The sequence below is a fragment of the Globicephala melas genome, chromosome X (assembly GCF_963455315.2).
Source record: "Globicephala melas chromosome X, mGloMel1.2, whole genome shotgun sequence".
Classification (NCBI taxonomy): domain Eukaryota; kingdom Metazoa; phylum Chordata; class Mammalia; order Artiodactyla; family Delphinidae; genus Globicephala; species Globicephala melas.
Window position 1 is genome coordinate 58,514,003 of NC_083335.1, and position 21,744 is coordinate 58,535,746.

The following is a 21,744-nucleotide window of genomic DNA, read 5'->3' on the forward strand; positions in this document are numbered from 1 at the left end:
TCCTAGAGGAAAACATAGACTGAACACTTTTTGACATAAATTGTAGCAATATTTTTTTTTGATCTGTCTCCTAAAGTAAAGGAAATAAAAGAAAAAAAATATTAAATGGGACCTAATTAGAACTAAAAGCTTTTGCAAAGCAAAAGGAACCATCAACAAAATGAAAAGACAACCAGTGAATGGGAGAAACTATTTCCTTATGATATGACCAATAAAGGGTTAATATCCAAAATATTATATATAAAAAGCTCATACAACTCTATTTAACAGCAAACAACCTAATTAGAAAATGAGCCAAAGATTTGAATAGACACTTTTCCAAAGAAGACATACAGATAGCAAACTGGAATATGAAATGATCTCATCATCATTAATCTTCAAAGAAATGCAAATTAAAATCACAGTGACATATCACTTCAATATTGCCAGAATGGCTATCATCAAAAAGGCGACAATGAATAAATGTTGGCAAGGATGTGGAGAAAAGGGAACCCTCGCACACTGTTTGTAGGAATGTAAATTGGTGGAAAAGAGTATAGTGGTTTCTCAATAAGGTAAAAATAGAACTACCATATGAACCAGCATTTCCACCCTTGGGTATATACCACTCCCCTCAAAAAAACCCACTAATTCAAAAAGATTCATGCACCCCAATGTTCATAGTAGCATTATTTACAATTCCCAAGATATGGAAGCAATCTAAGCAATCTACAGTGGAATACTACTCAGCCATGAAAAAGAATGAAAATTTGCAATTTCCAACAACATAGATAGACTTGGAGGGTATTATGCTAAGTGAAATAAGTCAGATATATATAAATACTGTATGTTATCACTTATATGTGGTATCTTAACAATAAAACAAACTAGTGAATATAACAAAAAGAAAACAAGCTCAGAGATATAAGAACAATCTAATGGTTAACAGTGGGGAGTGAAATGGGAGGAGCAAGACAGGGGAAGGGGATTAAGAGGCACAAACTCTTATGTATAAAACAAATAACCTACAAGGATACATTGTACAATGCTGGAAATATAGCTAATATTTTAATAACTGTAAATGGAGAATAACTTAAAAAATTGTGAATCACTATTTTGTACATCTGTAACATATATTATTTTACATCAGCTATATCTCAATACAAAAGAACACAAAAGTCAAACAGAAATCCTAGAGTATAAGAAATGACAAAACTGAAGATTTCAACACACCACTTCAATTGTAGACCCACCAAGCAGAAGAAGGAGTCAGTATCTTGAGTACAAGACATTTGAAACAATCTAGTCAATGGAGAAAAAAGAAAATAAAATACAAGAGTAAAAAGCCTACATGAATTATGGGATACCATTAAGAGATACAATCTACACATTATTGCTATCCCAGAAGGAGAAGAGAGGGAGAAAGGGGCAGAAACGTTAATTATAAAAATATTGTCTGTGGGCTTCCCTGGTGGCGCAGTGGTTGAGAGTCTGCCTGCCGATGCAGGGGACACAGGTTTGTGCCCCGGTCCAGGAAGATCCCACATGCTGCGAGCGGCTGGGCACGTGAGCCATGGCCGCTGAGCCTGTGCATCCGGAGCCTGTGCTCTGCAGCAGGAGAGGCCGCAACAGTGAGAGGCCCGTGTACCGCAAACAAACAAACAAACAAAAATATTGTCTGAAAACGTCACAGATCTAGGAAGAGATTTGGATATCCAAGTGCATGAGCTCCTAGACTTCTCCCCCAAATTTTGTCCCTCAAAATTTCTCCAAAACACATCATAATAAAAGTGTATAAAAATCAAAAATAAAGAAATTTAAAAGTAGCAAGAGAAAAAATATCTTACATAAAAGGTGACCCCAAAAGTCTATCATTGAACTTTTAGCAGAAACTTTCAGGGTGTGAGGGAGTAGGATGACAATAGTGCTAAAATAATAAAAGGACCAACCAAGAATTCCCAGCTAACTTGTCCTTCAAAAGTGAAAGAAAATTAAACACTTTCCCAGTCAAAGAAAAACTGTTGGAGTTTATCACAACTAGACCTGCCTTTCAAGAAATGAAAAAGAGAGGTCTTCAAGTTGAAAGGAAAGGACACCAACATTAAAATATGTGAAAGTACAAAAATAACTACAAGGTGAGACTTTTCAGAATACTCAAATACTATATTGTGATACATTAATTACTTCTCACAGTGAGATAAAAGCTCAGTGAAAGTTGTCTTAATTATAGCTACAATAATGAGTTCATGGATACACCATATATAAAAGATGTAAACTGTGATATCAGTAATGTAATATGTGAGAGGAAAAGTAATTCACATGCAGAGTTTTTGTATGCTATAGAAGTTATGTTGTTATCAACTTAAATATTATATTATATCTATAACATATTTTATGTAAGCCTATTTGTAACCAAAAATTAAAATCCTGGAATAGACACATGAAAGATTAAAAAAAGGAAATCAAAGCATACCACTACAAAACATTATCAAATCACAAAAGAAGATAGCAAGAGAGGAAGAAACCAACAAAAAACTCCTACAAAACAGTCAGAAAACAATGAACAAAATATCAAGAGCAAATCCTTACCTATTGATAACTAATTTAAATGTAAATGGATTAAAGTCTCCAATCAAAAGACATAGTGTCTGAATGGATAAATCAACAAGATCTAACAATATGCTGCCTACGTAAGACTCTCTTTAGCTTTAAGGACATGCTTAAGCTTAAAGTGAAGGAATAGAAAAGGATATTCCACTCAAATAGTAAGCAAATGATAGCAGAGGTGTCTATGCTTGTATCAGACAGAACAGACTTTAAGTCAAAAACAGTAATGAGACAAATAAGGTCATTATATAGTGATAAAAGAGTCAGTTATTGAGTATATTACAATTCTAAATACATATGCACCCAATATCAGAGCACCTAAATATATCAAGTAAATACTAACAGAACAAAAGGGAGAAAAAAACCATGCAATACAATAATAATAGAGAACTTCAATACCCCACTTACAACATCCAGACAGAAAATCAATAAGGACATAGTGGACTTGAACAATATTATTGGCAACATGATCCTAATTCAGTTCAATTTAATTGCACCCGAATAAACATTCTTCTCAAAAACGTGAAACTGTCTCCAGGATAAATAACGTGTAAGTTCACAAAATAATTTATAAAAAATTTAAGAATATTGAAATTATGTCATATATGTTTTCTGACCATAATGGTCTGAAATTAGAAATCAATAGCAGTAAATAACTTAGACAATTTTAAATACGTGGAAATAAAACAATATAACTCTGAACAATAAATAGGTCAAAAAATGCAAAGGGAAATTAAAAAAATAGATTGAGATGAATGAAAATGGAAACACAACATACTAAAACTTATAGGATGCAGCAGAATTAGTTCTTAGAGGCAAGAAATCCCTACAAAAGAAAAAAGAAATACCTCAAACAAGCAACATAACTTCACACCTCATTGAACTGGAAAAAAGAACAAATGATATGTATTGACCAATATGTCAGAAGATTGAGTCACTAATCAAAAACCTCCCAACAAATAAACCCAGAACCAAATGGCTTCATTGGTAAAATCTTCCAAATGTTTAAAGAAGTATTAATAACAAGCTTTCACAAGCTCTTCAAATAAATTAAAGTGGAGGAAACACTTTTAATCCTTTTTATGGGTTCAGTATCACCATGATACCAAAGCCAGACAATAACACTATAAAATAAAGAAAATTACAGGACAATACCTTTGACGAATCTAGATACAAAAATCCTCAACAAAATGTTAACCAACCAAATTCAACAGCATATTAAAAAGATATTCAACATGATCAAATGGTATTTATCCCTGGGATGCAAGGATGATCCAACACACACAAATCAAAGAAGGTGACACACTATGTTAAGAGAATGAAGGAAAAATCATATGATAATCTCAAAAGAAGCATTTGAAACAATTCAACACACTTACATAATAAAAACTCTCAACAGATATGTACCTCAACATAATAAAGGCCATATATGACAAAACCACAGGTAACATCAAACTCGATGGATGAAAAGCTGAAAATTTTTCACGAACAAGACAAGGACACTGTTGCCACTCCTCTTCAACATAGTACTGGAAGTCCTAGTCAGAGCAATGAGGCAAGAATAAAAGGCATTCAAATCAGGAAGAAGGAAATAAAAGAGTTTCTGTTTGCAGATGACATTATATTATATATAGAAAACCCAAAAGACTCCACAATAAAACTGAGAATTAATGAAGAAATTTAGTTAAGATGCAGGATTCAAAACCAACATACAAAAATCAGTTGCATTTCTATGCACTAACAATGAGCTATCTGAAAAAGAATTTAAGAAAACAATCCCATTTACAATAGCAACGAAAAGTACTTAGAAATGAATTTAACGAAGAGGGTAAAAGATTTGTACACTGAAAACCATAAGATCCCAATGAAAGAAACTGAACAGGACACAAATAAATTGAGAGATATCTCCTGTTGATATACTGGAAGAATTATTATTGTTAAAAGATCCATACTACCCAAAGTGATCTCCAGATTCAATGCAATCCCTATTAAAATTCAAAGCAATTTTTCACATTAATAAGCTTTGGCACATCTAAGGAAACTATCAACAGAGTAAAGAGACAACCTATGGAATGGGAGAAAATTTTTGCAAACCATAATCTAAGTGATTAGTATTCAAAACATATTAAAAACACAAACAACTCAATGGCAAGAAAATAACAACCTAATTTAAAAATAGACAAAGAACATGAATAAATATTTTTTTAAAAAAGGCATACAAATTGCTAATAGATATATGAAAAAGTATTCAACATCACTAATTATCAGAAAAATGCCAATCAAAACCACAATGAGAGACCACCTCACACCTGTTAAAATGGCTATTATTAAAAAAAAAGATAGCAAATGTTGGTGAGGACATGCAAAATAAGGAACATTTTTACACTGTTGGTGGGAATGTAAATTGGTGCAGTCATTACGGAAAACAGTATGGAGCTTCCTCAAAAAATGAAAAATACAAGTGCCACATAATCCAGCAGTCCCACTTCTGGGCATATATCTAAAGTAAACAGGATCAGTATCTCAAAATGATATCTGCACTCCCATGTATATTGAAGCATTTTCACAGGAGGAAAGATGGAAACAAGTTCAGTGTCCATCAATGAGTGGATGAATGGATAATGATGATGTGAGATATATATATATATATATATTATTCAGCTATGAGAAAGAAGGAATTCCTGACATTTGTGACAACAAGGATGGAAATAGAGGATATTACCCTAAGTGTAATAACCAGATAGAGGAAGACAAATACCTATCTATGAAATCTAAATTTTTAAAAAAACAGGGCAAGCTCATAGAAACAGAAAATATAACGGTGGCCATCAGGGGCCAGGAGGTGAGGGAAATGGGGAGATGTTGGTCAACAGGTACACAATTTCAATTATGTAGGATGAATAAGTTTGGGGATCTAATGTACCCATATGATAACTTTACTTAATAATACTATATTGAACACTGGTAATATGCTCAGGTAATAGATTTCAGCTGTACTCATAAAAAAAGGTAAATATGTGAGAAGATGATATATTAATTAATTAACATTATTAAAAGCAGTATACAGGTTCCTCAAAAATTAAAAATAGTACTATCATATGATCCAGAAATCCCATTATGGGTATATACCTAAAGGAAATGAATCAGTATCTCAAAGAGATATCTGCATCCCCATATTCATTGTAGAATTATTCACAATAACCAAGATATGGAAACAGCTTAAGTTTCCACTGACAGATGAATGGATAAAGAAAATATGGTTTATATATACAATGGAATATTATTCAGCCATAAAAAAGACAGAAACATTGCCTTTTGCTATAACATAGATAAAACTGATGGACATTATGATAAGGGAAATGTCAGACAAATACTGTATAATATCATTTTAATATAAAATATTAAAAAGTCAAACTCATAGAGGAAGTGAGTAGAACGATGGTTGTCAGGGGATAGGAGGTGGGGAAAATAGGGAGATATTGTTGAAAGTGTACAAACTTTCAGTTATAAGATGAATACATTCTGGGATATAATGTACAGCATGGTAGCTATAATTAATAATACTGTATTATTGACTTGATATTTGGTGAAAGATAATATCTTAAGTATTCTCAAAAGTATGGCAACTATGTGAGGTGATGGATGTGTTAACTTGATGGTTGTAATCATTCACCATAATTACCTATATTAAATAATCACACTGTGCTCCTTAAATATATACAATTTTTATTTGTCAATAATACCTCAACAAAGCTGGGAAAAAAAGAGTGATCAGTATGCAGTCAACAAGGTTGTGGACCAGGAAAATCCATGCCCCTTTTCCCCCATGTAAACTCAAGTAAACAACTACAGACTGACTCAACTAGCTTTGGGGATGATCTGGAAACCAATCATGGATAAGCAGCAACCAAGCAAAATCCAACCAAGAAAAAAGCCACACGCAAAATGGTAGGAAATTTCAGGGTGTTTTTATTCACTCTTGCTTCACCTCCTCCCCAGAAAAGCATGGCACAGTTGGGAAGAAGTGGCCCAATTCCTTGTTCCCTGCCTCAGGATGAAAGAAGTGAATGAACTTGTTTGCAGCATCCTGACTTGCTTGTTAGCAGCAAGCTGATTTCTGTATTGCCTCACTTTGAGCTCAAACAGGAATAACAGCATAGTTTCAATCTTATGTTGGAAATTGCAGGAGGCAATGTAAGGCACTGCAGTTTGTGAAAACTACTGGGGGACAACAGACCCATGAATGACTGGGGGAAAGCGATGACAGGCAGAGGAATAACGCAGAAAATCTAAGAACCAGAGAAGAAGTAGAATATATTAGGGAAATTAAGATATTTTAAAGTAGCTGAAATGATATCAACATCATGCTGGCATAAAATATTCCTCTTTTTTATCCCTAATATTTTAAGCAACAAATTAGACATTCATCCACAGACAAAAGTGCTTTTGTGGGTGTTGTGGGATCTAGTAACACATGCCAAGGGAACCAGGAGGAGTCTCAATTACCTGTGTATCTGTTAATAGGCAGAAATAACTTGGTGTAAGCTGCATAAACAGCAGATCAATAAACCTGCACAGACCCTTCTTATTTGGGGAAAACAAAATCTGGAGACTGCTGATCTGAACATATATCCACACACCAGAGAAAAATTTCAGCCATCTAAACTTCTTGAGGGGAGATTCCCACACACGATTGGACTTCCTCCAAATATAAGTTTTGTCACAGTGGAGAGGAAAATAAGAGAAACTATTCTAGCACTGCCCCCCACTCCAAGGATATTGCATCAGGATGGTCTATCTAGCTAGAGCACCCTCTCCTATGAGGAAAAAGGAGATTGGTGAGTGAGTGTCTCACTACCTCAGCTGTGCAAGATGTGGCTGAAAAAATCCTATCTCTGTTCTTCAGCACCTAGAGTACTAAGTTGAGACCTCTGTGACTGGGGTGAGGGAAGAGATTAAGAAAAGAACAGATAAAAATTTCCAAGGGAATTAGGGATTGCACTCAGCAGTAAGTCTACCCACATGCCCGGGGAATACCACAAACAGGGATCTCCTTATCAGATCTGTGGACACCTCTCATGCCTTGAGTGTTAAGCCATACCTCTTCCCATGCTGTGGCTGCTTCCTTGTTCATGCCTCTATGTGCAGCAGCATGAGAGATCTAGGGTAGACAGGGAGTGTTCTCAGAAAACAGGGCACAGTCTATGAGCAGGGGAGAAAAATGCGAAATTGAGTTATAATGTAACTTTTTAGGAAAGAAAAAAGAGGCTTTTAGTAGGAAGTCTGGTGATTTGTAAGGACAAGAGAAGACATAAAAGCTTAAGAATTCTGCCACAAGAGGGAGAAAGAAGAGTGGAGTCGTGTACCCATACAAAGACCAAGAAAATCCTGTAGGTAATATCAACAGTGGACAGAGTTTGCCATCTGAAGGCAACTAGCAAATATTTAAGAAAGTGTCTGCTACTTCAAATATGAAAGCAGCAATGCAAAACCACAGGAAACATGAGAAATCAAGGAAACATGCCATCACAAAAAGAAAAAATTCATTTCCCAATAACTGAGCTCCAAGGCATGGAATTTTTTGATCTAGCTGATAATGAATTAAAGATAGCTGTTTTGAAGAAACTCAATGAGTTACAAAAAAATTCCAAAAGACAATTCAAGAAAATCTCTAATTATATATGATAAAAATGACAGTTTTACCAATGAAATAGAAATAAAATAGTAAAGGAGATTGAAATGAAAAAGAAACAAACAGAAAATCTGGAGTTGAAGAACTCAATGAACAAAATGAAAAATGCAGTAGAGAGCATCTGCAGTAGTGTAGAGCAAATAGAAAATTAAATAATTGAGTTAGAGGATAGAAATTTTGAAATAACTCATCAAAAAGCAAAACCATATGAAAAGAGCAAAGAAAGCCTGTGTGATATACTATTCCATCAAAAGAACAAATATTAGAATAATTGGAATATCAAAAGGAGAAGGGTAGGAGAAAAGAGCAAAAAAAATATCTATTTATAAAAACAGGTGAGAACTTCCCAAACCTGTGGAAAGACTTGGATATTCAAGTTCACAAATCATAGATCAATCTATTATCTCAATGCAAAAAGACCTTCTCTAAGACACATTATACTAACACTGAGGTGGTTTGGGAGGTAATTAAGTCATAAGGGTTGAGCCCTCATGAATGGGATTAGTACTCTTATAAAAGAGACCACAGAAGTTTCTCTCACCCCCTTCTGCTTTGTGAGGGCACAGTAAGAAGTTGTTAGTCCTTAGCCAGGAAGTGGGATCTCACCAGACACCAAATCTGCAAGCAACTTACTCTTAGAATTTCAGTCTTCACAAGTGTGAGAAACAAATTTCTGTTGTTTATGAGCCATCAAATTTATGGTACTCTGCTATGGCCTGAGTTGAATAAGACAATATATACCCTTTTCTGATTATAATGGAATGAGACTAGAAATCAATAGTAAAAGGTAACCTGAAAAATTATATATATGTGGAAATTAAACAACACACTCATAATCAATGAGTCAAGGAAGAAATCATAAGGTTAATTAGAAAATATTTTGAAATAAATGAAAATGAAAAATCAACATAGCAAAACTTATGAGATAATTTAGCACTGCAAAAGCAGTGCTAAGAGGGAAATGTATAGCTGTAAATTCTTATATTATATAAAAAAAGAGTTCACAACAAAAACCTAATATTCCAACTTAAGGAACCAAAAAGAACAAACTCAACTCACAGCTGGCAGAAGAAGGGAACTAATAAATATTTCAATAGAGATAAATAAAATAGATAATAGAGAAACAATTGAGAAAATTAAGAAAATCAAAAGTTGGTTTTCCAAAAAGGTCAACAACATTGACAAACCTTTAGCTAGATTGACTAGGGAAAACAAGAGAAGACTCAAATAAATAAAATCAGAAGTGAAAATGGGGACATAACTACCAATTTTATATAAATAAAAAGGATTATTAGAGAGTGCTATGAACAATTAAACCCTACAAGTTGTATAACCTAGATGAAATGGACAAAGTCTTAAAAACACATAACCTGCCAACACTGAATCATGAAGAAATAGAAAACCTGAACAGTAAGGAGATTGAATCAGCATTCAGAAATCTCCCTATAAGAAAAGTTAAGAGCAAATGCCTTCCCTGGTGAATTCTATCATTTAAAGAATAATTAATACCAATTATTTTCAAACTATTCCAAAGAATTACAGAGGAGAGGATACTTCCAAACATATCTGATGAGGCCAGCATTGCTGTGATACCAAAGCCAGGCAAAAACACTACAGGAAAAGACTATAAAGGCCAGTATCCCTTATAAATATTGATGCAAATATCCTCAACAATATACTCCCAAACAGAATTAAAACAGTATATGGAAAAGATTATCCACCATAACCAAGTGGATTTATTTCTGGAATGCAAGGATGTTTCAAGATAAAGAAGTAATCATTGTAATACACTACATTAACAGAGCAACTGGAAAAAAAAGAAACAAGTTGTCTCAATTGATGGCCACAGTATTTAAGAAAACTAAACACATTTTATGAGACAAACACACAAAAAGGAGAAATAGAAGGAAACTACCTACATAATAAAAGCCATATATGAAAATTCTTAAAAGCTAATATCTTAAAAGCTTAAAGCCTTACCTCTATAATCAGAAGAAAAGACAATCATGACCACTTTTGACACTTCTGTTTAACATAGTGCTTGAAGTTCTAGCCAGAGCAATTAGGCAAGAAAGAAATAAAAGTCATCCAAATTGGAAAGAAAGAGCAAAACTATTTATAAACGACATAGTACTGAAAATATCAAATAATATACAAAAATCTACTAGAATTAATTAAAAAAAAGCCAAGTTGTATGTTACAGGCTCAACACACAAAAATCACTTGTGCTTCAACATATCAGCAATGAAACAGGTAAAATGGAAATTAAGAAAACAATTTCAATTACAATAGCCTCAAAAATACTGAGGAATAAACTTAACAAAGAAAATGAAAAATTGTGCACCAAAAACTCTGAAACATTGCTGAAAGTAATTATAGAAAACCTAAATAAATAGAAAAAGCATCCTGTGTTCATGAATGGGAAAACTTAATATTGTTACAATGTTAATACTCCCCAAAGAAACCTACAGACTCAATGCAATCCGCTAATATTCCAGTGGCATTTTTTGGAAGAAAAGCTGATCATCAAATCATATGGAATTGCTAGGGGACTCAAATAGTCAAAAACATCTTGAAAAACAAGAACAAAGTTAGAGGATTCACACTTACTGACTTTAAAACTTACTACAAAGCTACAGTAATCAAAACAGTATGTTACTGGCAAAGGATAGGCATATATACCAATGAAATAGAAGTTAAAGTTCAGAAATAAACCCATACATTTATGTCCAATTGATTGTAGGCAAGGATGCCAAGACTATTCAATGAATGAATAGCCTCTTTAACAAATGCTGCTAGTACAACAGGATATCCGCATGCAAAAGAATAAAGTCAGACTGCTACCTCACAAAATGTTTTAAAAAAAGGACCCAAAATATTGAGCTGCCCAAAAAGTTCGTAAACACACTAATGTCCTAAATATGAGAGGTATCACTGTAAAACTCTTAGAAGATAATAGGTATAAATCTTCTTGACTTTTGATTGGCAATTATTTTTTCATGACATCAAAAGCAGAAGCAACAGAAGGAAAAAAATTGGACATCATCAAAAAAAATTGTTGTGGATCAAAGGACGGTAACAATGGAGTGAAAAGGCAAGCCACAGAATGGGAGAAAATATTTGTAAATCTGATAAGGATCTAGTATCCAGAATATATAGAGAACAGTTACAACTCAACATTAAAAAGACAAGCAACCCAACTTAAAAAAGGGCAAAGAACTTGAATAATATCTCTCCAAAGAAGATATGCAAATGGCCACTGAAACATGAAACAATGTTCAACATCATTAGTCATTAGCAAATCAAAACTACAATGAATTACTACTTCACACCCAATAAGATGGCTATAACAATTGTTAAAACCCAGAAAATAAAAAGTGTTGGAAATGATGTGGTGAAATTGGAATCTTTGTACTTTGCAGGTAGGAATGCAAAACAATTAAAAGTGTTGCAAACATTGTGGCAGTTCTTCAAAAATTTCAACGTGGCATTACCACATGATTTCACATTCCATTTCTAGGTATATACCTAAAGGAATTAACGACAGGTACTCAAACAAATGCATATACATGCATACTCATAGAAGCACTGTTCAGAATAGCCCAGAAGAGTCAACAAGGGGAAATAACCCAAATATCCATCAATAGATAAATGGATAACAAATTGTAGTGTGTGTATATATATATATATATACACACACACACACATATATATATGTATGTGTATATATATATATATGAAATATTTTTCGGTCATAAAATTAAACACTGATAAATGCTACAATGTGGACGAAGCTCAAAGCATTATGCTAAGTGAAAGAAACCAGGCACAGATAATCACATACTGTTTTACTTCATTTATATAAAATATCCAGAGGCAGAATACAAATTGGAGATTCCCAAGCCATAGGGGATGTGGGGAGTAGGGGAAAAATACTTAATGGATAAGCAGTTTTACTTTGGAGTGATGGAAATACTTCTGAATTGATAGAGGGGTGGTTGTAAAACACTGTGAATGTAATAAGTGCTACTGAATTGTTCACTTTAAGATAATAATTTTGTTATATGAATTTAATTTAAATAAATTATTTTTAAAACAATGCACAAATTATTCCAACCTACTCATCTGATAATAATACTCAGCTCTTTGAGTAATGTATTCGTTTTCTATTGCTTCTGTAAAAAAATTACCAGAGACCCAGTAGCTTAAAACAACACAAATTTATTACCCTACAGTTCAGCAGGTAAGAAGTACAAAATCTTACTGGGCTAAAATAATTTTCCAGAGTTTGTAGTAGAGAGTGCTTCCTTGTCTTTTTCAGCTTTTAGAAGCTGCCCATATTATTCGGCTTCTGCCTCCTTCCTCCATTTTCAGAGCCAGAAATTTTGCACGTCTCTGAACATTCTTCCATAGTCACATCTCCTTCTGAGTGACTAAAACTGTGGAAGATTTTCAGCTTTTAAGGATTTATGTAATTAGATTAAATCCAGAATAAACTCTTTATAGCTCAGGGTCTTTAATTGCATCTTCAAAATCCCCCTTTCCTTTTGACATGTAAGGTGACATATTCAAAGGTTTCAAGAATTAGAATGTACAAAAGTAGACGGATGATACCATTGTAAATTTATAGTCATGGAGCTCAACTGGGCCACAAATAGCGGCTGGCTATCATACACTATGTTTTTGTTTATCCTTTTTTTAACACCTTTATTGGAGTAAAATTGCTTTACAATGGTGTGTTAGTTTCTGCTGTATAACAAAGTGAATCAGCTATATGTATACATATATCCTCATATACCCTCTCTCTTGCATCTCCCTCCCACCCTCCCTATTCCACCCCTCTAGGTGGTCACAAAGCATCGAGCTGATCTCCCTGTGCTATGCAGCTGCTTCCCACTAGGTATGTATTTTACATTTGGTAGTGTATATACGTCATTGCTACTCTCTCACTTCATCCCAGCTTATACTTCCCACTCCCCATGTCCTCAAGTCCATTCACTATGTCTGCGTCTTTATTGCTGTCCTGCCCCTAGGTTCATCAGAACCATTTTTTTTTAGATTCCATATATTTATGTTAGCATATGGTATTTGTTTTTCTCTTTCTGACTTAACTTCACTCTTTATGACAGACTCTAGGTCCATCCACCTCACTACAGATAACTCAATATCGTTTCTTTTTATGGCTGAGTAATATTCCATTGTATATATGTGCCACATCTTCTTTATCTATTCATCTGTCAGTGGACACTTAGGTTGCTTCCATGTCCTGGTTATTGTAAATAGAGCTGCAAAGAACATTGTGGTACATGACTCTTTTTGAATTATGGTTTTCTCTGGGTATATGCCCAGTAGTGGGATTGCTGGGTCATAATGTAGTTCTAATTTTAGTTGTTTAAGGACCCTCCATAGTGTTCTCCACTGTGGCTGGATCAAATTACATTCCCACCAACAGTGCAAGAGGGTTCCCTTTTCTCCACACCCTCTCCAGCATTTATTGTTTGTAGATTTTATTTTGAGACTTAATCTGCTTTATTCACTGTTTTATCCCCATCACTTTGAAGAGGGTCTGGTACAAAGTAGTTCCTCAATAAATTCATTTGTAAATGAATTAATGTCCTTAAACTAGGTACCAGTTTCTCATCATTAACATGAGGTAACAATATCAGCTTTGGAGGTTATCAAAAATAAACAGTTTGTGAAAGTATGTCACACAACTAGCAGACTAGGTACATAGTAGTGGTTAAAATTATTCTGAACTCCATACCCCAGGAAGAATATGAAAAACCTGGAAGACAAACAGGATTTAGAGGAGAACCAAGACTGTATATTTGAGAAAATACTGAAGGGAAGAGACAGCATTTTGTCTGGAGCAAATTCGGAGGAAGCATGGTCCTTGCCATCCTAAATTTGAAGATTTTTTTGAGCAAGAGAGATTCTCTATATACTTTGTGGCACAAAGACATGTAGAACTAGGATCACTGGGTAAATACTGCAAGGAAATTGATGTCTTCTTATTGAAGGCATGCACTTCCTATTCACCCCTGGGGGACAGAAACCACATTTATTTTCTTTACTGATGTACCTTTATGTCTAGCAGGAGGTCTTAAGGTGTGCAACCAGTCCTAATTGAATGAATGACTGGGAATGAAAAGTGAGTAATCTAATCTTCAGAGCTGACCAAAGCTGGAACAGACTCCCTCAATTTGTGGCTTGGAAGGTTTAAGAAGGAACTTTTCAACCACTGGCTAGGGTACAGCAAAGGTGACACTTTACATACAACTATGATACTTTGTCACCACTAAAGAACTGATGTCAGTGTATTACTATGAACTACACACACTTTGTTCAAATTCCACTGGTTTTTCCACTAGTGTCCTTTTTCTGTTCCACGATCCCATAAAATATACTAGACAACATTTAGTTGTCGTGTCTTCATAGGTGCCTCCTGACTGTAACAGTTTCTCAGACATCCCTTGTTTTTAATGACCTTGATAATTTTGAGGTATATTGAAAATTGTCCTTCTATTTGAATTTGTTTATTTTCTTCATGATTAGACTGGGTTACAGGTTCGGGAAATAAAGAACACAAAGGTAGTGTCATTTTGAGTCACATTACACTAAGGGTACATTTATTTATTTTTTCAACAAATATTTGCTTATTTTATTTTTAATTTTTAACATCTTTATTGGAGTAAAATTGCTTTACAATGGTGTGTTAGTTTCTGCTTTATAACAAAGTGAATCAGTTATATATATACATATATTCCCATATACCCTCCCTCTTTTGCCTCCCTCCCACCCTCCCTATCCCACCCCTCTAGGTGGTCATAAAGCACTGAGTTGATCTCCCTGTGCTATGCAGCTGCTTCCCACTAGCTATCTATTTTACATTTTGTAGGGTATATATGTCACTGTTACTCTCTCACTTTGTCCCAGCTTACCCTACCCCTCCCCATGTCCTCAAGTCCATTCTCTGTGTCTGCATCTTTATTCCTGTCCTGCCCCTAGGTTCATCAGAACCATTTTTCTTTTTTTTTTAGATTCCATATATATGTGTTAGCATATGGTATTTGTTTTTCTCTTTCTGACTTACTTCACTCTGTATGGCAGACTCATCTGTCATCCACCTCATCTCTTTTGTATATTAAATTATTTTTTAAAAAGAATTAAGAAGTACACATCTTTGGAAGGGCATTATTCTCCCTATCAGCAGAAATTTTGTTTGACTATGGACTAACCTAGAACCCCATCCATGCTAGAGTAAATAAAGATTCCAGTAATATAGGGTAAATAGGGAAACAGATACCTCCAGCTTTCCCCTGACATGTGAGTACTTCCAATTCTCAGTAATATCTTTCTGGGCCATTGGTCAACTTTTCAAGTTCATAATTTGGTTTTCAAAGTCACTCGACAACATTTTTCTCCATTTGTGCTACCCTCCATTACCCTCCAGCAACCATTCTATCTGGAACTGTATTGCCCAGTATAACGAGGTTTTTAGCAGTGTACCTTTTGTGTCCAAAAGCCCTTGTTTAAAATATTGATTTTCTTAACATCTTTATTGGAGCATAATTGCTTTACAGTGGTGTGTTATTTTCTGCTTTATAACAAACTGAATCAGTTATACATATACATATATTCCCGTATCTCTTCCCTCTTGCATCTCCCTCCTTCCCACCCTCCTTATCCAACCCCTCTAGGTGGTCACAACGCACAGAGCTGATCTCCCTGTGCTATGAGGCTGCTTCCCACTAGCTATCGGTTTTACATTTGGTAGTATATATATATGTCTATGCCACTCTCTCACTTTTTTGCCATTTACTATCTGAAGTAACTTGGGCAAGCTACTTCATTCCTATGTACATCAGTTTTATCATCTGTAAAATGTAGATATAATAGAATCTATCTCACAGAGCTGTTATGAGAATTACATAAGAATATGTGTGTAATATATTAAGCACAGTAAATGGAACATAGAAAATATTCAATAAATGTTAGCTGTCACTTTTATCAATCTGACTTGTCTCTTCAAGCAGGGAGAAAGCATCTGATAAACTCATATTTACTAAGGCATTAGAAAAAAATGTATGATGTTTTTCAAATTTATTTTCAAAGGAAACATGAATATGACAAGATTTAACTTCAAGAGATCAATCTCTAATTGTAGAACCAAAAATATTATGGTACTTGAAAGGGGGAACTATTTTTAGTTGGGAGTCTTTCTGAAACACCACAGGTAATGGTCACTTCTAATAACTCTTTCTCTTCCACTTACCATTCAAGAATTCCCTATAGGCATTCAAGTGCTCAAAATTCCTTCTTACTTTTCAGGAAGGATACATTTTTCTTTCATACTTCCCACAAGTACTAAGGCAACATTCTTAAAATTAGTAAATTATTTGTGGAATTAGTCTGTATCCATTAAGTACATTCCTTACTTTTCATTTATAATGCCATCATCTTAGATTAGGAATTAATTCCCCCTCCTGTGGATCACTGCATTAGACTCCAAATTTCATGAAATGGTCTCCTCTTCTACAATCTGTCCTTAACAGCAACAAAATATTCTTCGTACAATACAGCCTCGACTTCAAAAGTCTTTACTTGGTTCCCATCTCCTACTGAATTCAGTCTAAATTTCTTCCCTGTCATTAAAAAAAAATCCATATAGGGCCTAAATCTACCTTTCCCAGACTTCTCTCTTTTCTTCCACATGTTTTCTTTAGTAATTTCCTAAAGGACATATTACATTTTTCTATCACCACACCTGTGGCCAGAATGCTCCTTCTCATTTTTTCTTAAAGACCAGGTAAAGTATCACTTTTGTGATCCTTACTTCTAAAACATCATCCATATTCTCTGAACAACATTAACATTCAGCTTGTATCCTTTAAGTGATATTTAACATGTATCCTTACATTGTAATTATGTATTTATATATTTTATGCCATTTAATTGAGTTTGAACTTCTTGACAGGTGGTACATTAGAGTCAGTATTATAAAACAGCATGGATCTGGTATACCATAACTCTGGACTTAACTGCATAAGTTAGATAAATGTAAAATCCAAATAATCAGAAGTGTATGGAGGAGAGGGCTTAAGATGGTGGAGTAGGAAAATGTGGAGCTCACTTCCCCCTAACAAACACATCAAAAGATACATCTTCATATGGAACAATTCTCACAGAAAACTAAGTGGAAACTGGAAGAATCACTCCTATACTGTGAAAGCTGCAAGAATGATCTCCGCTTAACAGGGTAGGATGGGACAAAAAGACATCAGGTCAGGACCTGGGCCCCTGGGAGGGATCTGTAAGGATAAGAAAATATACACAGGTGGCCCCCTCAAACTGGGGAGTCAGTAGGTTGACGCACAATCTAGGGATCCCAGTCCTGGGACCCTGCAGGGAGGAGACAAGAACCCTTGCCTGCTGGGGAGTCTGCTGAGACAGATAGGATGGCTGGAGAATCCTAGACTCTACTCATGAGGAGTGCATGCATGCTGGCTTGCTAACAATAAGGGCCTAGAACCTTGCACTGGTGACTGCTGCCTTGTTACACTTCCCAATCCAAAGAGATGAACACCACGTCCTGCTCAGCCCACACTACAGCTTTTGTGAGATCAGGGCAAAGATTCTGTTTAGTTACACAGACAGACCAGGAGCCTGGGTTGTGATCTGGGTGGAGCCAGTGGAGAACATTGTCAACACACCCACGGAGTGGCATAACAAGAATACTCAGAGGCTAAGGGCTGAATCTAGTGTAGACAGGTACTGGGGGAGGACTCAATCCAGCTATGCAGAAACAGCCTGAAGGGCCTAGGGTGTGATCTGGGTGAAGCTGCAGAGCCCATTGTCAGTGCATGCACAGTGCTACAAGTAAAGCCACTGTGGCAACTGTCAGTGCAAACACTGGGTGGTGTGACAAAAATGCACAGTGGCTAAGTACTGAATCTCTGGCAGGTAAGTACTGGGCTAGAGTACACAGCAGTTTGTTTCCCAGTGAGAGAGCCCAGGCTCTTCCCACTCCACTCACAGCTTAGTGCTAGATCTGGGGCAGATAAGTCCTGGGTGAAGTCTGTCACAGAGGCAGTCCAGACCTCAAGAGACAACACAGCCACCTTAATTCCTGCAGCCCCAATGCCCAACACCCAGCCCTAGTCTACTCCATACCACATCCTTGCACTCAATCTGGCACAGGCTCCAGCTCCTCCATCACCAGCTACACCTATTACCAAGCTGCTAGCATATCCTGGGGAAAGACGTGAATGGAGTTTATATCAAAACCAGCCCTCCCACCAAAAGAATAGGGCAAACACAGTCTACATAGGGATGCTCACACATAAAAACACTCTTTCAAGACCATAATAGGTAACTATCTCCTGTTTTAATTTTTATTTTATATTGGACTATAGTTGATTTACAGTGTTGTGTTAGTTTCTGGTGTACAGTGAAGTGATTCAGTTTTATATATATATATATGTATATATTTATATTCTTTTTCAAATTCTTTTCCCATTTAGGTTATTACAGAATATTAAACAGAGTTTCTTGTGCTATATGGTAGGTCCTTGTTGGTTACCTATTTCAAATATAATACAGTGTGTAAATGTCAAACCCAAACTCACAATTTATTTCTACCCCCAGCCCTTACCCCCCTGTAACCATAAGTTTGTTTTCTATGTCTGTCAGTCTGTTTCTGTTTTGTAAATAAGTTCATTTATATAATTTTTAAAAATTAGATTCCACCTATGAGTGACATCATATGATATTTGTGTTTGTCTGACTTACTTCACTAGGTATAATAATCTGTAGGTCCATCCATGTTGCTGCAAATGGCATTATTTCATTCTTTTCAATGGTGGAGAAATATTCCATTGTATATATGTACGACATCTTCTTTATCATTCATCTCTCAATGGGCATTTAGTTTGCTTCCATGTCTTGACTATTGCAAGAGTGAACATTAGGGTGAATGTATCCTTTTGAACTGAGGTTTTCTCCAGATATATGCCCAAAATTGCTGGATCATATGGTAGTTCTATTTTTAGTTTTTTCAAGAAACTTCCATATAGTTCTTCATAGTGGCTATATCAATTACGTTCCTGCCACAGTGTAGAAGGGTTCCATTTTATCCACACCCTCTCCAGGTTTTATTGTTTGTAGACTATTTGTTGATGGCCCTTCGGACTGGTGTGAGATGATATCTAATTGTAGTTTTGATTTGCATTTCTCCAATAATAAACAATTCTCAGCATATTTTCATGTGCCTGTTGGCCATCTGTATGTCTTTTTAAATTTTTTTAACATCTTTATTGGAGTATAATTGCTTTACAATGGTGTGTTATTTTCTGCTTTATAACAAAGCAAATCAGTTATACATATCCATATGTTCCCATATCTCTTCCCTCTTGCATCTCCCTCCCTCCCACCCTCCCTATCCAACCGCTCTAGGTGGTCACAAAGCACTGAGCTGATCTCCCTGTGCTATGCAGCTGCTTCCCACTAGCTGCCTATTTTACGTTCGGTAGTGTATATATGTCCATGCCATTCTCCCACATTGTCACAGCTTACGCTTCCCCCTCCCCATATCCACAAGTCCATTCTCCAGTAGGTCTGTGTCTTTATTCCCATCTTACACATAGGTTCTTCATGAATTATATTTTATCCTTAGATTCCATATATATGTGTTAGCATACTGTATTTGTTTTTCTCTTTCTGACTTACTTCACTCTGTATGACAGACTCTAGGTCCATCCACTTCACTACAAATAACTCAATTTCGTTTATGGCTGAGTAATATTCCATTGTATATATGTCCCACATCTTCTTTATCCATTCATCCAATGATGGACACTTAGGTTTCTTCAATATCCTGGCTATTATAAATAGAGCTGAAATGAACATTTTGGTACATGACCCTTTTTAAATTATGGTTTTCCCAGGGTATATGCCCAGTAGTGGGATTGCTGGGTCGTATGGTAGTTCTACTTTTAGTTTCTTAAGGAACCTCCATACTGTTCTCCATAGTGGCTGTATCAATTTACATTCCCACGAATAGTACAAGAGGGTTCCCTTTTCTCCACACCCTGTCCAGCATTTATTGTTTCTAGATGTTTTGACGATGGCCATTCTGTCCTGTGTGAGATGATATCTCATTGTAGATTTGATTTGCATTTCTCTAATGATTAATGATGTTGAGCATTCTTTCATGTGTTTGCTGGCAATCCGTATATCTTCTTTGAAGAAAATGTCTATTTAGGTCATCTGCCCATTTTTGATTGGGTTGTTTGTTTTTCTGATATTGAGCTGCATGAGCTGCTTGTAAACTTTAGAGATTAATCCTTTGTCAGTTGCTTCATTTGCAAATGTTTTCTCCCATTCTGAAGGTTGTCTTCTGGTCTTGTTTATGGTTTCCTTAGCTCTACAAAAGCTTTTCAGTTTCTTTAGGTCCCAGTTGTTTATTTTTGTTTTTATTTCCATTTTTCAAGGAGGTGGGTCAAAAACTACCTTGCTGTGATTTATCTCATAGAGTATTCTGCCTGTTTTCCTCTACGAGTTTGATAGTGTCTGGCCTTACATTCAGGTCTTTAATCTATTTTGTGCTTATTTTTGTGTTTGGTGTTAGGGAGTGTTCTAATTTCATACTTTTACATGGACCTGTCCAGTTTTCCCAGCACCACTTATTGAAAAGGCTGTCCTTTCTCCACTGTATATTCTTGACTACTTTATCAAAGATAAGGTGACCATATGTGCATAAGTATATCTCTGGGATTTCTATCCTGTCCCATTATCAATATTTCTGTTTTTGTGCCAGTACCATACTGTCTTGATTACTGTAGCTTTGAAGTATAGTCTGAAGTCAGGAAGCCTGATTTTTCAAGCTCCATTTTTAGTTTTCATGATTGCTTTGGCTATTCGGGGTCTTCTGTATTTCCATACATATTGTGAATTTTTTTGTTCTAGTTCTGTGAAAAATGCCAGTGGGAGTTTGATAACGACTGCATTGAATCTCTAGATTGCTTTGGGTAGTACAGTCATTTTCAAACTGTTGATTCTTCCAATCCAAGAACATGGTATATCTCTCCAACTATTTGTATCATTTTTAATTTCTTTCATCAATGTCTTATAATTGTCTGCATACAGGTCTTTATTCTCCTTAGGTATGTTTACTCCTAGATATTTTACTGTTTTTGTTGCAACGGTAAATGGGAGTGTTTTCTTAATTTCACTTTCAGATTTTTCATCATTAGTGTATGGGAATGCCAGAGATTTCTGTGCAATAATTTTGTATCCTGCTACTTTACCAAATTCATTGATGAGCTCTAGCAGTTTTCTGGTAGCATCTTTAGGATTCTCTATGTATAGAATCATGTCATCTGTAAACAGTGACAGCTTTACCTCTTCTTTTCCGATTTGGATTCCTTTTATTTCTATTTCTTCTCTGATTGCTGTGGCTAAAACTC